Genomic DNA, 21531 nt, shown 5'->3' on the forward strand with positions numbered 1-21531 from the left:
AGACACCTCTTCGGTTAATAACCAACAGCGGAACCTGGATGCTCATATTGGTTCCCACATATTCTATGAAGATCTTTATCGGTCGTACCGTAATGACAACATACGTCATTCCCTTTGTCATCGGTATGTTACTTGCCCAAGATTCGGTCGTCGGTATCTTCATACCTAGTTCAATCTCGTTACCGGCAAGTCTCTTTACTCATTCCGTAATGCATCATCCCGCAACTAACTCATTAGTCATATTGCTTGCAAGGCTTATTATGATGTGCATTACCGAGAGGGCCCAGAGACACTTCTCCGATACTCGGAGTGACAAATCCTAATCTCGATCTATGCCAACCCAACAAACACCTTCAGAGATACCTGTAGAGCATCTTTATAATCATCCAGTTATGTTGTGACGTTTGATAACACAAAAGACATTCCTCCGTTATCTGAGAGTTGCATAATCTCATAGTCAAAGGAATATGTATATGACATGAAAAAAACTATAGCGATAAAACTGAACGATCATTATGCTAAGCTAACGGATGGGTCTTGTCCATCACATCATCTATTATATTATTAAGACAAGAGACAAATAAGTCATCACGTTCGTCCACATCTGCTAATATTATTTGCACCGTCTGATTAGAAAAAATAATGGCTAAGATTTAAAGTTTTTACGTAACATGGTTTTGTTAGGAGAACATATACGTAACAACATATTGGACCGTCGCATTGTCACGTATATGCATATGTAAAGTGCATGTAAGGAAAGACATGAGGCTAGGCTAAGTTCAGAAGAAAAAAACAAGGCTTTGTTAGCAACAATCATGACCACGTACAGTATTTAGGGATAAACCGTTGAAGATACGGAAGCTCACGTGCATCCAATTCCAAACGTGGACACAACGTCAAAAACAAAGAGTCAAACGTGAACACGCAGATACAAATAAGACACATACATGGACTACATACAGAACTCCACACGGACTCAACCAAAATTGCTCAACACGTAATACTTGCCAAGTCAACCATAACACATAAGAAGACATACGGCCGACCGCTCGCAGCACACACCTAAAAATCAAAGTAAGCCAAATCTGCTACCTAACCAGCACACTACCAACAACATCAAAGTCTTCTGATTGAACTACGCAACGTCGCGCCGTCGGACGAAGTCACACCAAGCAACCTACTGAGTGGCCTCTCACCTGAATCATCAAGGTTCATAACTTCTATGCCAGATCAAATCTATCTTTCGAGTGGCCTCTCATGTAGATCATCAAGGTTTCATAACTTCTATTCTAGATCAAATCTATCTTTCGAGTGGCCTCTCATTTGGAGCATCAAGGTTTGTAATTGTTATTCTGGATAAAATATTCATAGGTACAATATTAATTGACTAGCAATTGTATGATCCTTTTGCAGCAAGGGCATACAACAATCTTTGTGAGTTCATAGCAAAAGAACGAGATTGACATTCAAGTGCAAGTAATGAGAATATGAGATTCAATCAATTTTATAAGTCATTGGCTTAGGAGCCTCGATATGATGATTCATGGACAAAAATGTATAGTCATTACGTATTTACTTACAAATTGTTCTATTGTTTTATACAACAACTAAGTATATTTTGCCGATATGATATTCATGGATAAGGTTTTGTCATTACATATTGACTTGCAAGTTTTTCTATTTTTTATACAATAACTACTAACTATATTTTGATTTTTCTAACAGGGCCAAACAATTCAGGATACTATCGGGAAGTTGATAGAATCAACTTATGCATTTAGGAATTTTAAGTGCGGATTCCACAAAGTATTACCAGCTAAGTAGTGAAATATAATTATTTTTGCATACAATACAAAAGTAAAGGAGGTGAAAGAATCAAAGGTTACCCAGATTACTACTTCGAGTTTGCTACAGAGGAAATATTAGAATCAAAGTATTACGAGCTAAGATGAAGAATGCTCAGGTATCTCTATAATTTATAGTTGTAAATGAGATTTCAAAATATTAATATTTTAGACTTTCAAATAATTAATCTCCAATTTTACAGATGTCATTGGATTACTCACCCAAATGAAGCATGTGAAACCAAACTGTCCTTATTGTGACCTCACAATGGTGCAGAAGTTCAATTGTAAGTTCATTAATGTTACTAGCTCTTCTATTTTTTACCAAAGATATATCTAACAGATTTTTCATTGATAGACATGGTTGTGCTTAAAGTCAACCAGTGCCACAAAAATACATACAGATCAAGTTATACCAAAACTTGGGAAATTCTTGACATGCATGGGAGACTATTTTTTACTATTAATCAACTAATTTTTCACTAGAAGAACAAGTGTTTTACAAGAGGAGAACATTGCAAGAACTTACTGAAATGAGGCGCAAAAACTAGGCAAGTGAGGTAATGCATGAGACTTCTTATAAGATATGAAATCGCCACTTTTTTACGACAAAAATGATGTTAATACCTGCAGTGAAAACAATTCAATATCAGTTAATATGGAACCATATTTTACTTAATTATGTCTCCCACTTGCTGAACTCATTGGATGAGAAATATGAAGAAGCACCAAAGATTATACAACAATAATGTCGCCGAAGACTTATTTTCAATTAAACTCGCAATGGCAATCTCACTTCCGAAACAAAAACTATGCAGTAGAGTGAATATTTATGCCTGATAATTAATAGGCTTGAGATGTTGTACTTGAAAGATAAAACCGAGGTAATTCCATTTAATTCTTTACAAAATAAATACTATTTTTGTAGTTTCCTAACTAAGACATCAGATATTATGCGTAGATTTTGATGGATGATAAGGTGGACGCCGTGTTAAAAAAATCAAGGAAGAAGCATAACATGGAGGATAAAAGGGTGACTGATTTTCTCAGCTACATACTTCTCAATTTTTAGAGATGGGCCTAATCTTTGAAATGTACTTTTATTTCGCTGACAAATAACAACAGAGCTTCACCTCAGAAAAAGATGTCAACTGGTGCCTACGGAAGAAGAACCCCACAATACTAATGAGGCTATATTAAATGATGATAGGTGTGAAGAAAAAATGTTAGAATCACATGGACTCTGCAATGAAAAAAGAAAAATATAAAGATCTACTGTATTATCGGATGGCTCTGAGGATGAATGAGCCGAGATAAGCGTGCCAAAAAGAAAGGAGAAATTGTAACGCTGGGAACAAGAAAAATGTTGAAGCAAAAGTAAAAACTACGATGCTTGAAGAGACAGTAAAGGGTTTCCCCCCGCTTTAAGATGAAGAGTCAGTTGTCGTTGTGGCAAAATAATATGTACTTTTACTGCAGCCGCAAGGAGAGCACAAAAAAATACCAAAGAGGTTGATGAAGGCTCTGAAGTTAGCACTACCAGAAGCAAGCCATATAGTATTTATTTGAAATATGAGGTTTGTGTTCTTCATATAACAACTCTTCTAACCTACAGTCTTTTCAGCTCGAGAGAAACATTAGAAAAGCTCCAACGTTATATTCATCATATAGAAAACCCATTCTATGTCAAATAACACATGTGTATTGCTTCACGTTAAATACATGTACAAGTAATATCACTTGCTAATATATGGTAACAACAAATAAAACCATTATATCCTTTTAGCTTGGTTAGAGGGGGAAAACATACATGTGAAGAATCACCTGCTATGGAGGAAGTAGGAATGATGTGAAGCTGTAGCAAATTACGTAGGTGGAAACCCGACATCATGAACAACGAGGAGGCCCACAACTGGGCTCAGCCAGCAGACACATATCCTGTCTTACTATTTCTTCAAAATCTGCTTTGGCACCTCTGCTTCATTCTAACGACCAAAAAAATTGAATTAATAAATACAAACTTCTTGCATTCACTTATTTATGTATAAATAATCTAATTTGACAGGGCATGGTGATAACAAATAAAACACAATGTACTGTATAGTGCTATGGACAGAGTACAACAGACGATCTGTACCAGAAACTATGCAAAGCAGTACTGTAAGACTTACATTGGCGGAGGGCCGACCGCACCAGAAATGAGGAAGGCGAGAACTCGCGCCAACGAGCTGAGACCTACACACACGGGTTCGTCGCAGCTTTGTGCCCAACCTAAGATCAGCAGAGCTAGGGTTTGAGGACAGCGCCAAAACAAAAAAAATTGAAGATAAGAGACAAGAAGTAGCGCCTGGATAGGTCGGGAATTAGTTTCGCATAAGCCAGCAGTGAAATCTTCCTTCGGCGGATCCTTATTTAAGGCACTGGTGTATGTGGATGTGGTCATGAGCAGGCTAGGATTGACGGAGTTTTTTTTTGTTTTGAGAAGAGGATTGACGGAGATGATAGAGACGAAGAGGCACCAGTGCTTTAACTTCGAGAAAAGGTTTTTTTTAGGGGGAACTTGAGGATTTGCCATACCTTTCCCTGCACTTTGAGGATTTGCCCTCTTTTTTATTGATGTTGATGATTTACCACAACTTTGTCAAAAACTTGAGGATTTGCCCTTTCTAACCGATTTGAGATTACACTATAGTTTGAATGACCAAAATGCCACTCTTGCCAAAACCAATCCAAATTAGATGCTTACGTCTTCTTCTCTGTTCGTCCCGCAACCGACTGCTCGAATACCTCATCCATCTGCCGCCCTGTGTTGTGCTGCTTGTGCTCCTCCTCTCCCCACGCTCCGGTAGCGTCGCCGAGATGCTGCTGCTCCTGTGCGTGTGCCGGATGTGGTGCGCGGAGGGTACCGTCGACGGTCCGAGCCCGGGGACGGTGGTGAGCTCGGCGAGGGCGCGCCAGACAGTGGGCGAGCTCGTACTACGGCGGTTTTCTCCGTGTATGCAACAGTAGCAGCAGCAACAGTCGGGCGCCCAGGTGCTAGAGCACGCACGCACACAACACACGCACAGATCACGCACTCAAGCCCAGGTGCAAGAGCATGCACGCACAAAATGTACGTACAGCAGTAACTAACACACACAAGCACGCCCAGGCACACGCACGCCTAGCACACATCGCGCACGGCCAGGTGCTAGAGCACACAGCGCAGATAGAGCACTCATGCCCAGGCACACATCCGGTGGCCACCCGCCTCGTGGCCACCCGCCTCGAGGCGTCGCCATTTGTCCGGCTCGAGCGCGACATGCTTTTCAAGGAGGCCGTCCAGTGGTCGCCGCTGTCCACGGCGGACCGCGAGCTCGACGGCGATGAGGCCTGTGTTGTGGCCGAGCCTGGCTGCTCTCTTTCTCTCAGCTCACTCACGGACAGAGGTAGGAGAAAGGAGACACACTGGACACGAGGATTTTTCCGGTCGGCGCACGAACGCCCAAATCTTTTCCCTCTTTTCAATGGCTACATCACAGCAACTCCACCCTTTGGCTACATCAAGTCTGGGGTTTTTATACCTGCGCGTACACATATCCCAGCACACACGCACGCACACATCACCGGCCTGAACTCACGGCCACTAACCCATTCACACGCAAGTACTAACTATACCATTAAGCTAGCTACATGCACGGCGTCCATATCCATGCGCGCATCAGTTCCTCAACGGCCGGCCACACGACCTGGTAGATAGCATGCATGCATCTAACTAACTCCACGTATGACCCGGCCGGCCGCTCCACTCTCATGTCAAAGATTATGCCTAACAATTCTCCCTCTAATCTTGACATGGCTAGTCGTCGACCGTCGCCTTGACCGTCTCCGTCCGACAATGTGACGTGTCGCCTGCTCGCCGTCATCGGAGTTGTTGCAGCTCCTGTCATTGTCATCGTCACGGCCGTGACCCAGCCCGCGGACCCGACCCGACGCATCGACGTCGGTCGCACCGCCACGGACCCGACCTGGCGCACTGACGCCGGTCGCACCGTGCTCTGTCACGACCCCGGCGACATACGCCGAGCTCCTTCTCCGCAAGCGACACACGCCTAGCGTCCCTCTGCCCCCCGCATGTCCCGCGCGCACCCGACGCGCCCGACGAGCCCGACCGCACCAGTGCATCCCGCACGTCTCGCGCGCACCCGACGAGCCCGACCGCACGAGACGCTCACCGCGCGCCGCCTCCGCGTCCGCCATGGCAACCGCCAGCGACAAACGCCGGAAGGATGTAGCCGAACTCGAGCACGGACTCGAGCACAACGGCGACATACGCCTCCTCCCAACGTCAACCGCACGCTCATACATGCGCCCGCGGTCCCGGCGCGCCCGACGCGTCCAGTGCGCACCCATAACACGCAACGATCGCGCCCGGCTCACCGCCATGGCTTATTGCCCTGCACCGCTGCGGCCTCAACCGCAGCGCAGCATCTCCATGCCGCCATGCCGCTGTTTGTCATTGAAGCCGCCACCACGCAGGTCCTCCGTGGCCTCCTCACCGTGCCGCCGCAGCCACTGCGGCCTCCTCGCCACGCCGCGCACCTCCATAGACCGACACACGGCCCGAAGCTTCACCGCACAGCCGCCGGCGAACGCCGCCACCGCCGGCACGCCTCCGGCAAGGGGACGACAGCCAAGATGAACCAGCTCATGATACCAATTGTTGGAACCATAGCCCTCTAGCTACCTCTCCTCTCACTCGAACGGAGGTGGAAGAAGAAGAACACTGGACACGAGGATTTTTCCGGCCGGCGCACGAACGCCGCCACGGGCGCATGAACGCCCAAATCTTTTCCCTCTTTTCAATGGCTACATCACGGCAACTCCACCGTTTGGCTACATCAAGTCTGGGGTTTTTATACCTGCGCGTACACATATCCCAGCACACACGCACGCACACATCACCGGCCTGAACTCATGGCCGCTAACCCATTCACACGCAAGTACTAACTATACCACTAAGCTAGCTACATGCACGGCGTCCATATCCATGCGCGCATCAGTTCCTCAACGGCCGGCCACACGACCTGGTAGCTAGCATGCATGCATCTAACTAACTCCACGTATGACCCGGCCGGCCGCTCCATTCTCATGTCAAAGATTATGCCTAACAGCCTGCCTGCCGGATTGAGTCATTAGAGTGGATATGTGCGTTGCCGGCAGCCGCTTCTTCCCCCGTGCGACGCGTATGCCTGATGATGCTGCTCGTTGGCCTCCCGCCTCGACGATGAGAGCGTTCCTCGCAACGTCAGTCATGCTGCTCGCCGAGGCCGTCTGCGTGGCCACTGCAGCCTCGCGCGGCACCGGCCCGAACGGCGGTACACGAAGGTTCTGTGCCACGAGATAGCAAGCGAGGAGCAGATATGGCAGGGGGAGGCGGGAGCCTGATAGAGGTCAGCAGCGGTTGGGGATAGCCGGCGGTGAAGCAGCAGCAACCGGGGAGAAGAGTGGCGAAGGGGAGGTCGACGCGACGCCCAATAGGTGAGAGAGAATGGGAGAGATCCGAGCGTTCAGGGGTATTTTCGTCATCTCATGGTGGGCCTATCTTGTCGGGGGTAAATCATCAAGTTTTTGGCAAAGTTGTGGCAAATCATCAGTGTCAAAATAAAGGAGGGCAAATCCTCAAAGTGCAGGGAAAGGTGTGGCAAATCCTCAAATTCCCCTTTTTAGGGGGAATTTGAGGATTTGCCATACCAAGGGGAATTTGAGGATTTGCCACACCTTTCCCTGCACTTTGAGGATTTGCCCTCTTTTTTATTGATGTTGATGATTTACCACAACTTTGTCAAAAACTTGAGGATTTGCCCTTTCTAACCGATTTGAGATTACACTATAGTTTGAATGTCCAAAATGCCACTCTTGCCAAAACCAATCCAAATTAGATGCTTACGTCTTCTCCTCTGTTCGTCCCGCAGCCGACTGCTCGAATACCTCATCCACCTGCCGCCCTGTGTTGTGCTGCTTGTGCTCCTCCTCTCCCCACGCTCCGGTAGCGTCGCCGAGCTGCTGCTGCTCCTGTGCGTGTGCCGGATGTGGTGCGCGGAGGGTACCGTCGACGGTCCGAGCCCGGGGACGGTGGTGTCTGTCCATGGTGAGCTCGGCGAGGGCACGCGAGATAGGGGGCGAGCTCGTACTACGGCGGTTTTCTCCGTGTATGCAACAGTAGCAGCAGCAACAGCCGGGCGCCCAGGTGCTAGAGCACGCACGCACACAACACACGCACAGATCACGCACTCAAGCCCAGGTGCCAGAGCATGCACGCACAAAATGTACGTACAACAGTAACTAACACACACAAGCACGCCCAGGCACACGCACGCCTAGCACACATCGCGCACGGCCAGGTGCTAGAGCACACAGCGCAGATAGAGCACTCATGCCCAGGCACACATCCGGTGGCCACCCGCCTCGTGGCCACCCGCCTCGAGGCGTCGCCATCTGTCCGGCTCGAGCGCGACATGCTTTTCAAGGAGGCCGTCCAGTGGTCGCCGCTGTCCACGGCGGACCGCGAGCTCGACGGCGATGAGGCCTGTGTTGTTGCCGAGCCTGGCTGCTCTCTTTCTCTCAGCTCACTCACGGACAGAGGTAGGAGAAAGGAGACACACTGGACACGAGGATTTTTCCGGTCGGCGCACGAACGCCCAAATCTTTTCCCTCTTTTCAATGGCTACATCACAGCAACTCCACCCTTTGGCTACATCAAGTCTGGGGTTTTTATACCTGCGCGTACACATATCCCAGCACACACACACGCACACATCACCGGCCTGAACTCACGGCCACTAACCCATTCACACGCAAGTACTAACTATACCATTAAGCTAGCTACATGCACGGCGTCCATATCCATGCGCGCATCAGTTCCTCAACGGCCGGCCACACGACCTGGTAGCTAGCATGCATGCATCTAACTAACTCCACGTATGACCCGGCCGGCCGCTCCACTCTCATGTCAAACATTATGCCTAACAATTCTCCCTCTAATCTTGACATGGCTAGTCGTCGACCGTCGCCTTGACCGTCTCCGTCCGACAATGTGACGTGCCGCCTGCTCGCCGTCATCGGAGTTGTTGCAGCTCCTGTCATTGTCATCGTCACGGCCGTGACCCAGCCCGCGGACCCGAACCGACGCATCGACGTCGGTCGCACTGCCACGGACCCGACCTGGCGCACTGACGCCGGTCGCACCGTGCTCCGTCACGACCCCGGCGACATACGCCGAGCTCCTTCTCCGCAAGCGACACGCGCCTAGCGTCCCTCTGCCCCCCGCATGTCCCGCGCGCACCCGACGCGCCCGACGAGCCCGACCGCACCAGTGCATCCCGCACGTCTCGCGCGCACCCGACGAGCCCGACCGCACCAGACGCTCACCGCGCGCCGCTTCCGCGTCCGCCATGGCAGCCGCCGGCGACAAACGCCGGAAGGATGTAGCCGAACTCGAGCACGGACTCGAGCACAACGGCGACATACGCCTCCTCCCAACGTCAACCGCACGCTCATACATGCGCCCGCGGTCCCGGCGCGCCCGACGCGTCCAGTGCGCACCCATAACACGCAACGATCGCGCCCGGCTCGCCGCCATGGCTTATTGCCCTGCACCGCTGCGGCCTCAACCGCAGCGCAGCATCTCCATGCCGCCATGCCGCTGTTTGTCATTGAAGCCGCCACCACGCAGGTCCTCCGCGGCCTCCTCACCGTGCCGCCGCAGCCACTGCAGCCTCCTCGCCACGCCGCGCACCTCCATAGACCGACACACGGCCCGGAGCTTCACCGCGCAGCCGCCAGCGAACGCCGCCATCGCCGGCACGCCTCCGGCAAGGGGACGACAGCCAAGATGAACCAACTCATGATACCAATTGTTGGAACCACAACCCTCTAGCTACCTCTCCTCTCACTCGAACGGAGGTGGAAGAAGAAGAACACTGGACACGAGGATTTTTCCGGCCGGCCTCCCTCTTTTCAATGGCTACATCACGGCAACTCCACCGTTTGGCTACATCAAGCCTGGGGGTTTTATACCTGCGCGTACACATATCCCAGCACACACGCACGCACACATCACCGGCCTGAACTCATGGCCGCTAACCCATTCACACGCAAGTACTAACTATACCACTAAGCTAGCTACATGCACGGCGTCCATATCCATGCGCGCATCAGTTCCTCAACGGCCGGCCACACGACCTGGTAGCTAGCATGCATGCATCTAACTAACTCCACGTATGACCCGGCCGGCCGCTCCACTCTCATGTCAAAGATTATGCCTAACAGCCTGCCTGCCGGATTGAGTCATTAGAGTGGATATGTGCGTTGCCGGCAGCCGCTTCTTCCCCCGTGCGACGTGTATGCCTGATGATGCTGCTCGCTGGCCTCCCGCCTCGACGATGAGAGCGTTCCTCGCAACGTCAGTCATGCTGCTCGCCGAGGCCGTCTGCGTGGCCACTGCAGCCTCGCGCGGCACCGGCCCGAACGGCGGTACACGAAGGTTCTGTGCCACGAGATAGCGAGCGAGGAGCAGATATGGCAGGGGGAGGCGGGAGCCTGATAGAGGTCAGCAGCGGTTGGGGATAGCCGGCGGTGAAGCAGCAGCAACCGGGGAGAAGAGAGGCGAAGGGGAGGTCGACGCGACGCCCAATAGGTGAGAGAGAATGGGAGAGATCCGAGCGTTCAAGGGTATTTTCGTCATCTCATGGTGGGCCTATCTTGTCGGGGGTAAATCCTCAAGTTTTTGGCAAAGTTGTGGCAAATCATCAGTGTCAAAATAAAGGAGGGCAAATCCTCAAAGTGCAGGGAAAGGTGTGGCAAATCCTCAAATTCCCCTTTTATAGGTGAACTTCGAGAAAAAGGTAGTAGTTTACTAAATGACTCACATGGGCCTGAATCACGATTGCTGTGCCTCTACCAGCCGTACATGGGCAAGGCAAAGTTGACTGTTTCATATAGGAAGTAAAGTCACCCCTCAAAAAAAAGGAAGTAAAGTCGTGTTTCTCAAAAAACAAAAACAGGAAGTAAGTTGTTGCCTAAAAAAGGAAGTAAGTCGAGTCTAAAAAAAGGACGTAACTTAGTTACTTCTGCGTATCAAATTAGAAAAATACCAGTTTCATTTTTTTTGAAAATCCCATCGTACTAGGCTCTCCGAAAAAAACTTAGGCTTCTTACAAGATACCGTAACTAATATTGATTCAAAAGCAAAAATACATACAAAAATCCTGGACCCTCTGAAAACAAAAAAATTTGCGCGCCCTCTCAAAGCAGATACTCAACAACCGACAAGATCAAATATGCATTATTAAGGTATTATTTTTCATCTCTTCTTTTATCCGCAAGCATTACAAACTAATTTCTTTTGTATTGTAATCTTTCCCCGAAAAAAATATTTTAGTAGTTTAATAGTTAACATCTAGAAGTTTGTGTTTACAAATATTCTCACATGTCCTGAGGTGTCTCTTCTCTTGAGTCGCTTCTTTTATTTGAGAAACACTGACAACTTCGAACCACTCGCCATGACCCTTTTTTGCGAAAAATATGGTGCCAATGACATACAAGTCAAAACACACACTCTAATAGTCATGAAATCAATATGGAGATATAAACTAATAATTTACTCTGCAAAACAAGGCTGGCATTATCAGGCATATTATTGATCTATTTTTTGACGGGCTAACTTCTTTGTAGCTTCCTAACTAAGATTTTAAGGTTTGTCTTTGTAAATATTCGTTGGATCCTTATACTTTCACATATAGTCTCAAATCTAATTTTCTAAAATGAATTATTGTACCAATTACAATGAAGCAACTACTTCTCTTTTTAGTAAAAATAATGGAACGGTAGCAGGGTCACACTAATAGTGATAGGACCTTCAAGTACTCAATGTACATCTAAATTTTAGATAAAAAAGTAGAAAGACTTTTCAATAGGCAAATGTATCGACATACAAATATAAATATATCAATAGACATTTTAATAAGTAATCATATTAGAGAAATATGTACGCTGGGAAAAAGATAGAGATCTACTGTATTATTAGATGACTCAAATGATGAATTTCGATAGACAATAATCATAAATTTCCACAAAGGCACAAACGAAAGCAAAAATTATTTATCAAAAATATGAATATAACAAAACATAGCCGCGCAATTGCGCGGGTACACCTGCTAGTTAACATGTATAATGTATAAGCTAAGCAGAATAGCACATGCAGTTTAACCAGATTGGAAGAATTACAATCTAGACACCATATGCAACATGCAACCACATATCACGCTGCCAAGTTAGAGCAAGCACCTGCGATGCTAGTGTAGGGGAAATGCGGTAATCAACTACAGAGCTACGTTCACTATCTTCATCTAGCCTTGCTGTTTCCTGAGAATCATGTCGGGAGGCTGACGCTGCACTCTTTAAATGAGGAGTAAACCACTTGCCTGACTGCCTCATCATAAGTGATTGATGAGGGATACACAAGAACATTAGTTTGATGTAAGAACATGGTTAATACACAGATGTACTAGCATGTACCAAAAACAGAAAGGCATGTCATATTCAAAGGCATAATGTGTAAGCTAAGCAGATGCAATTTAACCAAATTGGAAGCAATACAAGCTAGACATCCGGCTGGAGTAGTGAGCATGATCATCTAGGACCTGAGAGCCTGGTGGGAGGCGGGCTGCTTCACCACCATCGCGGCTTTTTAGTTGGCTTCCAGGTGATGCCTCTCTTTGCTGGGCTTGTCACTGGCTCGGCCAGTGCCCTGACTAGCTATTTGCCTTCTGGTGCTCACGGGATGGTGGTTCATGTAAAAAATATCTTTCCTTATCTTAATAAAGACCGACTTCGGCCTTTCGAATACAAGCTAGACACCATATGGAACATGCAACCACATATGACACCGCGAAGTTAAAGCAAGCACCTGGGATGGTGGTTCATTGCGAGCGAGGTCATCAACTTCAGAGCTACGTTTACGATCTCCATCTGCTGACACTGCACCTATTATAAGGCTGAAACGTGTCTGGCCTATCCGCGTACGACGCTGGAGCGCCTTCTCTCTTTTCTTTTTTGCTTCTCTCATAGCAACAGAGTCTGAAATACCCTTGCATAAAAACACAATAGTGAGAGTATGGGTGAAGTGTGTGCAGAACTAGTGCACTGTAAAAGTAGCAGATAGCAGGTGGCTGAAAAATAAATGACAGGAGACATATGATAACTCTACAACCTTGCATGGCAAACAAAATTAGATTCTACTCCGTATGATTTTGTAATATATGAGCACAGGAAATGCAGGTACTCCTCCAGCACACCACCACATGTGGTCATATCAAGATAACAGTCGACTGAAAATAAATAGGTCAGTCAATTTTTTTAATGAACCGTCCGATCTATAAGGAACAGGCAGATGGCCTTCGTCTACCTCCCGCCAGTCACTGTTGACGATCTTTCTCGAACCGCCAGCGACCACCGCCCAGACCCCTGCCTCCGCCGCCCCGCCCTCCCCTCGACCTCACACCACCGTCGTGCTTGGCAGCGCCCCCAGGCCATCCCTTTAATCCCGGCCGACCTCCAGATCGGGCGCCAGTAGCTCTAGGCCCCACACGCCCCTAAGATAAACACCGAGGCGCTGCTTCCCCGGCGTAATAGGCGGACTAGCGCCTGTTACGCCGGGGAATGCTTCCATTAATTGGGAATCAACTGACCAGGAACTAAAATTCAGGGGGGCGGCGGACCTCTAGCTAAGGTGAAATAGTATAAGAGGAGAAACCTTGTGCATCATGAGTTACTAGGAACATCTAGTATCAAGAAGAAGCGGTCAACTAGTGTCTTCTGTGGGATGAATACCGTGCAAGCAGACACGTAAGATTTGCACGAATAAGGGGAGAGGAGTACCATTTTCGGTTGCCGGTGTGGTCGCCTCCATAATGCCGATCTTCTTCTTTTTGCCGAGGAAACCGATGTTCTGGAGGGTGCAGGCTTGGATGAACCCATGGCCAAATTGTTGACTGTGTTGCCGTGGCCGTATGTCGGCGGAGGGGAAGCAGATCCGAGGCGGTGAAGGACGGCGTAGCAGGAACAACTCCGGTGCGGTGGAGGGTGGCGAAGTTGGAGCGGCAGCGGTGAGGAGCAGGACGGCGTGGTTGAACTGGCTCGGGTACGGACGGCTCGGCCTCGGCTTCAACTACTAGCCGTGGAGAGCGTTGCGGTTGAGGTTGCGGTGGACGACGACGTCGGGGTATCGGCTCCGGCGTGATGGAGGAGGGCGGCGGTTGATGGGTGGAATGGGGTGGCGGACGAAGGACGCCGGGGTTTCGCGGCTGGTGGAGAGGTAGTTTTTGCGCCCATGGAGTACGAATGGGGATTCAGACGGGTGGGCGGGGGGAGGGGAGGGGGGAGAACCATGTTTCGGTCTGGGATGCGCTTGTTTTTGGCTTTTTTGAATAGAAGATGGGACACGCTTGTTTGAAATTTGGGGAAAGTACAAACTTTGCCCCCCTCTTAAATTTCGGACCTACTGCGGGTCGGGGGTAGGATGATAATCCCAGGTGTCCCAAATAGTGGGCGGGAGCGATTTTGGCCGCGCGCATGTGTGCTTAGGCGGCCATTGTGTATGAATGTTTTTCGGAGGCGGTTGCGTGGCATCTAGATGAAGCTACAAACCTACCCCGGTTTAGACCTTTGGACGTCGGGCCGGTAGGTTTCACGGGTCGGAGTTATTAGAAAAGTAATTTCCTAGTACTACCAAACATTGGTCTCACACGGTTTCGGGCGAGTAGAGGCTTTTTTGGCGCTTCGTTCGAAATTTTGAAACACAAGCATTCACGTTTAGAGTACTCTTGAACTTTGAGGATTGACCTAAATAGACAATGTTAAATTTGACCTTGTATGTTTGAAAACCTCATTAAATTATCCGCTTCTTTTTGAAATTTTGACACTTGAAAATCCTATAACTACGATTATTTTGGAATGGAGGAGCTAAATTAGAATCTATTTTGTACACGACTACATATGCTATTATGTACAAAATCAGAGCAAAGATTGGTGCCCCCATAATTTAGGTATGATTTACAAATGCCATAATATCAAATTTAAATAATTGAATGGACTTCATGTTGAATTCAATTTTTTAAAACCACCTTAAGTTGAATTCAAATGTATGCTAGTTCATAGGTAGCTATTTATAAAGTTCATTGTGTAACTTTGGCATGTATAATGTGCTTTACACACACAACATGAACTATACTCATGTTTATATTCGATTGCTAAAGCGATGCATTGTCTGGAGTTCAAAATACTAACTATGTGGATCAATTGTGTCGAATAATAACATAGACATGCTCAAATTCGATAGAATCTAGATGTCTGATGGATCAATGACCGTTCCTTACGCGAATTGCAAATATCATCATCCCATCCTAATATTTGGATACAATTTATATCTTTAATAAATGTGTACAACAGTCTTGTACGTGTAGTTTCACTCTCCATCGGTGGTCTCTCACACATGCTCACACTCTCTCTCCCGAGGTGTCTTTCTCGCACACATGCTCTTGATATAACCCTCCCTCCCTCTCGTAACCATTTATGACTGTTTTCACTAACCTTTATCACAAGCACTCTTCCTCTCGCAAGCATACACACGCACAATCCCCATCGACCCTTTCTATATACATAGACCTGCCTACGTGTCTCCTGTACGCACATTATCTTTAGGCCTGTCTCTCACGCATTGTCTCACACCTCTCTTCCTAATCGACGAGTATGATTCTAGCAGAGCATTCTGTAGGATGCCCCTTAAAGTTAGGTTGGATGAATAGAAATATCAGAGATAAAGGGGTTACCTTAGTCCGAGAACCCAGGGTTACAAATCCTAGTTGGCTTTGTCAGTGGACATAGAGTCCTTCACAATTATGCTATCTTTGTCTTGTACGACTAGTCATCCATGGGTCTCCCTAAATGCGTCACGGGCCGACCAATGTGGCGCAGTACGGAACCGAACGAAGGGCCTCACCTCGACCCACCAGACCTCATGCGGTGACACACCCTCTGCCCCCACGTCTCGTTATCTTCTCACACCCACACATACCAACACAGACACCACACACAAAAAATATATTCTCCTGGTGCCTCTATCCACTCCCCCTTGCATATACACACTCAAGGGAATCTCTCGTCGTGACGTCATATTCATCTCTCTCTCTCTAGACCACTCTCATTTCTCGTGCTATCTCTCCCACGCCCACCTGTCGGCCCCTCTATCCATGCCTCCCTCGGATACGTAATACACACACATACCTCTCTAGGCCCTGCCAAATGCATCAACTACACATTCACACATGTTACATCACGTACCCCATTGATCTAAAAAGCCCTCTCTTCACGTTTATTTCGCATACAACATTCCTTTTGAATAAAGTGTGGCCAAAAAAATATTTTAGAATTTCTACATATATACAACATTACAAAGTTATATGGAGGAGTATGAACGCTTCCATTGCATGGTGCCCATAATGATATTTATTCCGCACTGTGAATTTGTATATTTTTATACTATATATAAAGTTAGTCATAAACTCATAATAAAGAGAAATGAGGAGCATCTCTCTCTCCATCGCATACCCCCCCTCTACGCCCCTTTCACGTACACACACAAACTATCTCTAGGTCCTCTAGAAGTAAGCCCCCAGCACATTCATGCATGTTTCATCTTTCTCTCGTGATATATACAGTGACGATCATTGTATTGAAGAGAAAGCACGATACGTACATTGGACTTCAGAATCCACTCATTATGGTGACCATTTACGTTTTGTGGTTATTATACAGTCACGGGCTCACCGTACAACTCTGTATTTGTTCAAGACACGACTAGTTGACCAGTTAAACGCTCTACGTGGCACCTCTAGTGTTGCATCACATTATCTCACTACCATCAGGCCCACCTGTCGGCTTGTATCTACTCTACACACTACAAAAAAGACACATCCGTGACATTTTGGGCCGAATGATTTTTTTTCTGTCATACTTATGACACTTCTATGACAATAATTATGACAAAACACGGTATCATCATAGATGTGGTGGGGTCCTACTTTTATGAAAAAATTCATGACAGAAAATGGGTTTTTTGTCCTGGGTGGGCCGGAGAAGCAGCTGCATGGCATTCTTTGGGCCGTCCATGACGGAAAAACCCGTGGTAGAAGCGAGGGCAAGGAAAATATCGGGGTCTTCCCGGTTACAGTGGGTGGTCAGGGCCGAGCGATGCGCGTTTCTCTCGTACACGCACGCGCGTGGGTGCGAGGCGTTGGGCTCTAACTGAACCTGAGCGATTGCACTGTAGGCTACGTGTTACTGAACCCGATCGATCGATCGATTGCTGTTAACTGAACCCGATCGAGCGATTCCTTCGCTACTGCCGCTAACTGAAGCCGATCAATGCTACCTCTGGATGAATAGTGAGCATTGCTGGGGGGTTTGGATGAACAGTTCCCTGTGGGGGTGGATGAACAGGACCCCGTGGCGTTTCCTCTGGATGAACAAGACCCCGATCGTTCGAGCCGGTTGGGGCTGGATGAACAGGACCCCGTGGAGTGTAGGATGAATAGGACCACCCCGTGGAGGGCAGGATGAACAGTAGACGGTGGAGGGCTGAATGAACAGTAGCCCATGGAGGGGTGGTTGAACAGGAGCCCGTGGAGAGGGCTGGTTGAACAGTAGCCGGTGGAGTAGCGCACGGTGGAGGCTGGATGAACAGGAGCCCGTGGATGAACAGTCATAGGTGGAGGCTGGAGGAGGTCGACGGTGGATGAACAGTAGCCCGTGGAGGCTGGAGGGGGTCGACGGTGGAGATGAACAGTATCCCGTGGAGTCTCGTTTTGCGGTACGCCACACCCCTCCCGATGAACAGGACCCCCGTTTTGACCGTAGCGCTCCAACACAAGTCTGTTTCCTCCGTTTTGCGGTACGCCACACCCCTCTTGATCAACAGGACCCCCGTTTCGACCATAGGAGGTCCGTTTCCTTCGTTTTGCGGTACGCTAGACCCCTCCCGATGAACAGGATCCCGTTTCGAACGCGGCCGGTCGAACACAAGGCCGTTTCCTCCGTTCTGCGGTATGCCAGGCCTCATTTCCATCGGCTGTTCCGTCCAAGCCGGTTGGCTCCCACGCGTTTCGGTGCCTCCCGATGAACACGACGCATTCCGTTGCCTCCCCATGAACACGACGACGATGCTGTTTCTCCGTTCCGACCCAGCCATGTACACGAGCCCTGGCCGTACGTACGCGCGAGTAGGCGTTCGAGACACGCCCGTATGTACGTACATGGCCGTATTTACTTTCTTGCACCCTGGCCGCTATACGTACGTGTACATGCTACGTGCGCGCCTCTACTACGACACGTGCGCGCCTCTACATCGACCAGTATGTACGTACACGTTTGCGACCAGAATGACAACGCTACGTACACTTCGACCAGGTGGGTCCCGACTGTCAGGCACTTCCTTGCGTGCGAAGATGTAGCTGGTGGGTCCCAGCAGTTAGGGGGCGAATCGTTTTTTTTGTTTTTGCCCGGATGCACTTCCTTGCGTGCAAAGATGTAGCTGGTGGGTCCCAGCAGTCGGGGGGAAACATTTTTTTTGCGAAATACGGTGGCCCGTCCGGTGGGTCCCCGTAGTCAGGTGGAGGAATAATTATTTTGTGTGTAATAAGGAGGCACTTCCTTGCTGCGGCCGTGGACCCAGCTGTCAGCCTCTCCACGTACAGTCCACGTCCGATGGAAGCCGTTCCTTGACCACGTTGACCACGCCGCGCCGAGAGCACCAGGGCGGTGGACGACGGCGAGGCCTAGGAAGGGGACGACGCAGAGCCGGGGAAGACGCGGCACTGGAAGCCCGCGCGGAGAGGAGTACGAGGGTTCACTGGTTCGGCTGCGGTGTGAGGCTGCCGTCGCCGCAGGGCCTGGCTAGCGGTGGGAATAGTAGGGGGCGGTGAGGCCTCCGAGGCAGCACAGCCGGCCACAGGAGGCAGGAGCATGTGGCACGACCGGCGCTGCTTTGGGCGGCTGGAGCAACAAGACCAGAGGTTGAAGAAGCACTACGGCCGTTGGATGGACATCGTACGGTCACTGGAGCTAGAATCGTTCATATTGACTAAGTTGACAAAGCACTCCGTCCCCGTCAACTTAGTAGGCCGACAAGTCAGCCTCCCACCAAGGTGGGTCCCAACCAGCAGGGGGAGTATTCATTTTTTTGTGCGTAATAAGGAGGCACTTCCAGTGGGTCCGAGCTGACAGCGGGGGCGTTTTTTTCACGCAATACGGTGGCCCGTCCGGTGGGTCCCAGCAGTCAGGGGGCAAACATTTTTTTCACGAAATACGATGGCCCGTCCGGTGGGTCCCTGCTGTCAGGTGGAGGAATCATTATTTTTTGCGTAATAAGGAGGCACTTCCTTGCTGCCGTCGTGGACCCAGCTGTCAGCCTCTCCACGTATAGTCCATGTCCGATGGAAGCCGTTCCTTGACCACGTTGACCACGCCGCGCCGAGAGCACCAGGGCGGTGGACGACGGCGAGGCCTAGGAAGGGGACAACGCGGAGCCGGGGAAGACGCGGCAGTGGAAGCCCGCGCGGAGAGGAGTACGAGGGTTCACTGGTTCGGCTGCTGTGTGAGGCTGCCGTCGCCGCGGAATAACAGGGGGTGCGGGTGAGTAGAGGGATGGCCTGGCCAGCGGTGGGAGTAGTAGGGGCGGTGAGGCCTCCGCGGCATCACAGCCGGCCACGGGAGGCAGGAGCACGCGGCACGACCGGCGCTGCTTTGGGCGGCTGGAGCAAGAAGTCCAGAGGTTGAAGAAGCACTACGGCCGTTGGATGGACATCGTACGGTCACTGCAGCTAGAATCGTTCACATTTACTAAGTTGACAAAGCCCTTTGTACGCGTAAACTTAGTAGGCCCACAGGTCAGCTTCTGAAACGGTGCGCCCCAGATGTCAGGGGGAGGAATCATTTTTTGGGCGGGTGAAGCTAGAATGTCCGAGATTGAAGAAGAAGCACGGCATCCGTTGGATGGACATCCAACGGCCACTGCTACTAGAACCGTGTGTTGACTATAATAAGTTGACAAAGCCTTGCATACGCGTCAACTTGTTTTTTTAGGGGACACGTCAACTTAGTAGGCCCACAAGTGTGTGGGAGAGAACTTATAGCCCATTTGCGATTTGTAAGAATGTACAGCCCATTTTTTGAGTTCTAATGGAATTTACTACAGCCCATTTACATTTTGTTAAAGGTACAACCCATTTTCTAGCTAGGAAAACGATTAATCATTTCAACCAACCGTTAAAGACAGAATTCAATAAAATTTCCCACATTTTGATGGGATCCGAAATATTTTTATCCCGAAATTTCTAGTCAGATTAAATATAAATTTGTATTACGTAAAAATCTAACAAAACATTGCGCGCGCAACAATAAAAAATAAAGATTTTCAAAATTCATAAATAATATTTTATAAACTAATTCCGTGCTTGGTGCATTTTTTTATAGTTACTGCCCAGTTTTTATAATTACATCCCATTTATTATTTTTTAAAGCCCATTTTCCTGTTGAGCCTAATGCATCCCTCCTAGGAAAGATTTGCAGCCCAGCGGGGCGGAGAGTAACAAGTTAACCTTGCCTGGGTATTCCTCAAAAAAATGTATAGCTGGGCTAGCCATTTTCATCTTGAAAAAAATTAATATCTGGGCTGGATATCTGTCCTGGGCTAGACGGGCCACAGCCCGCCCAGTTAATACCCTGCTCTCCTCAGAACAACAACGAAAATATCGCCAAGAAAAACTCTACAGTGCTCATGCCTCAAAAACACAAATACTGCTCGAGCTGCTTGGTCCCAGTTGTCGGCCGCACCTTGTGCAATTCTCTCGTTTATTGACTACATAGGTTGACAATGGTGTGGGGCCGTGATGTCAAGAAACCAGGAGGAAGCAAAAAAAATATAGTTGTACATAATAAGGTGGCACTTGCGTACGTACGGCTATGGCCCTAGTGGGTCCCTACTGTCAACCAGTCAAAATAAAGTCATCTCCTGAATCCTCATGTTCATTGACCATGTTAACAATGCTCGGTGCCACGACGAGCGCAACAACTCGAAGGACGACGGAGAGGGCCTCACGGGCCCTACGGATGGTCTGATACAGCGCCCGCTGCTCATTCAGGAAGCCAGGATCATCGGACACCTATGAGCACCTTGGAGAGACTGAGACGGCATGAAACGGTAAGGCCGCGCTTGGGAGCTCTGGTTTATTTCACAACTGTATTAAGATACAAGTGTAATTTACTCGTCATCGGAAACAATGCGTAAAATACAGGCATAATGAAACCAAGGGCCCGAGGTCTGTAAGTAAAACCAGCGGGTTACGCGTGTAATTTGAGAGACCGGTGTATATTTTACTAGTCGAAATCGACCAACCAAGCGCTTCGCCCGAGACCATCTGCTTTTATTTACAAGCAGTTTTGGTTGGAAAACGACGATCCAATCACGGCCTAAGATGATGAGTTGGTCGGAAGATCATATGGTTTCAAGTCTAACCTACCCGACTTGTCGTATAGGCTATGAATGAAACATAAGACGATGAACTTCTTAAGCATGGAAACAACAGAAGAGGAT

General features: G+C 48.8%; 1 long non-coding RNA gene across 2 annotated transcripts; it reads right to left on the reverse strand.

Moving 5' to 3' along the window:
* Positions 1-778: 778 nt before the first annotated feature.
* Positions 779-6780, reverse strand: LOC123052929 (uncharacterized). 2 transcript variants are annotated; one of them, XR_006425178.1, is made up of 4 exons: positions 4016-6780; positions 3669-3829; positions 2374-2471; positions 779-1352 (listed from the first exon to the last, which is right to left on the reverse strand). It is a non-coding gene; the product is annotated as an uncharacterized lncRNA (long non-coding RNA). The 2 variants fall into 2 exon arrangements; XR_006425177.1 differs by having other exon boundaries at positions 3655-3829.
* Between the last annotated feature and the right edge of the window lie 14751 nt (positions 6781-21531).

The sequence above is a fragment of the Triticum aestivum genome, chromosome 2D, assembly GCF_018294505.1.
Source record: "Triticum aestivum cultivar Chinese Spring chromosome 2D, IWGSC CS RefSeq v2.1, whole genome shotgun sequence".
Lineage (NCBI taxonomy): Eukaryota > Viridiplantae > Streptophyta > Magnoliopsida > Poales > Poaceae > Triticum > Triticum aestivum.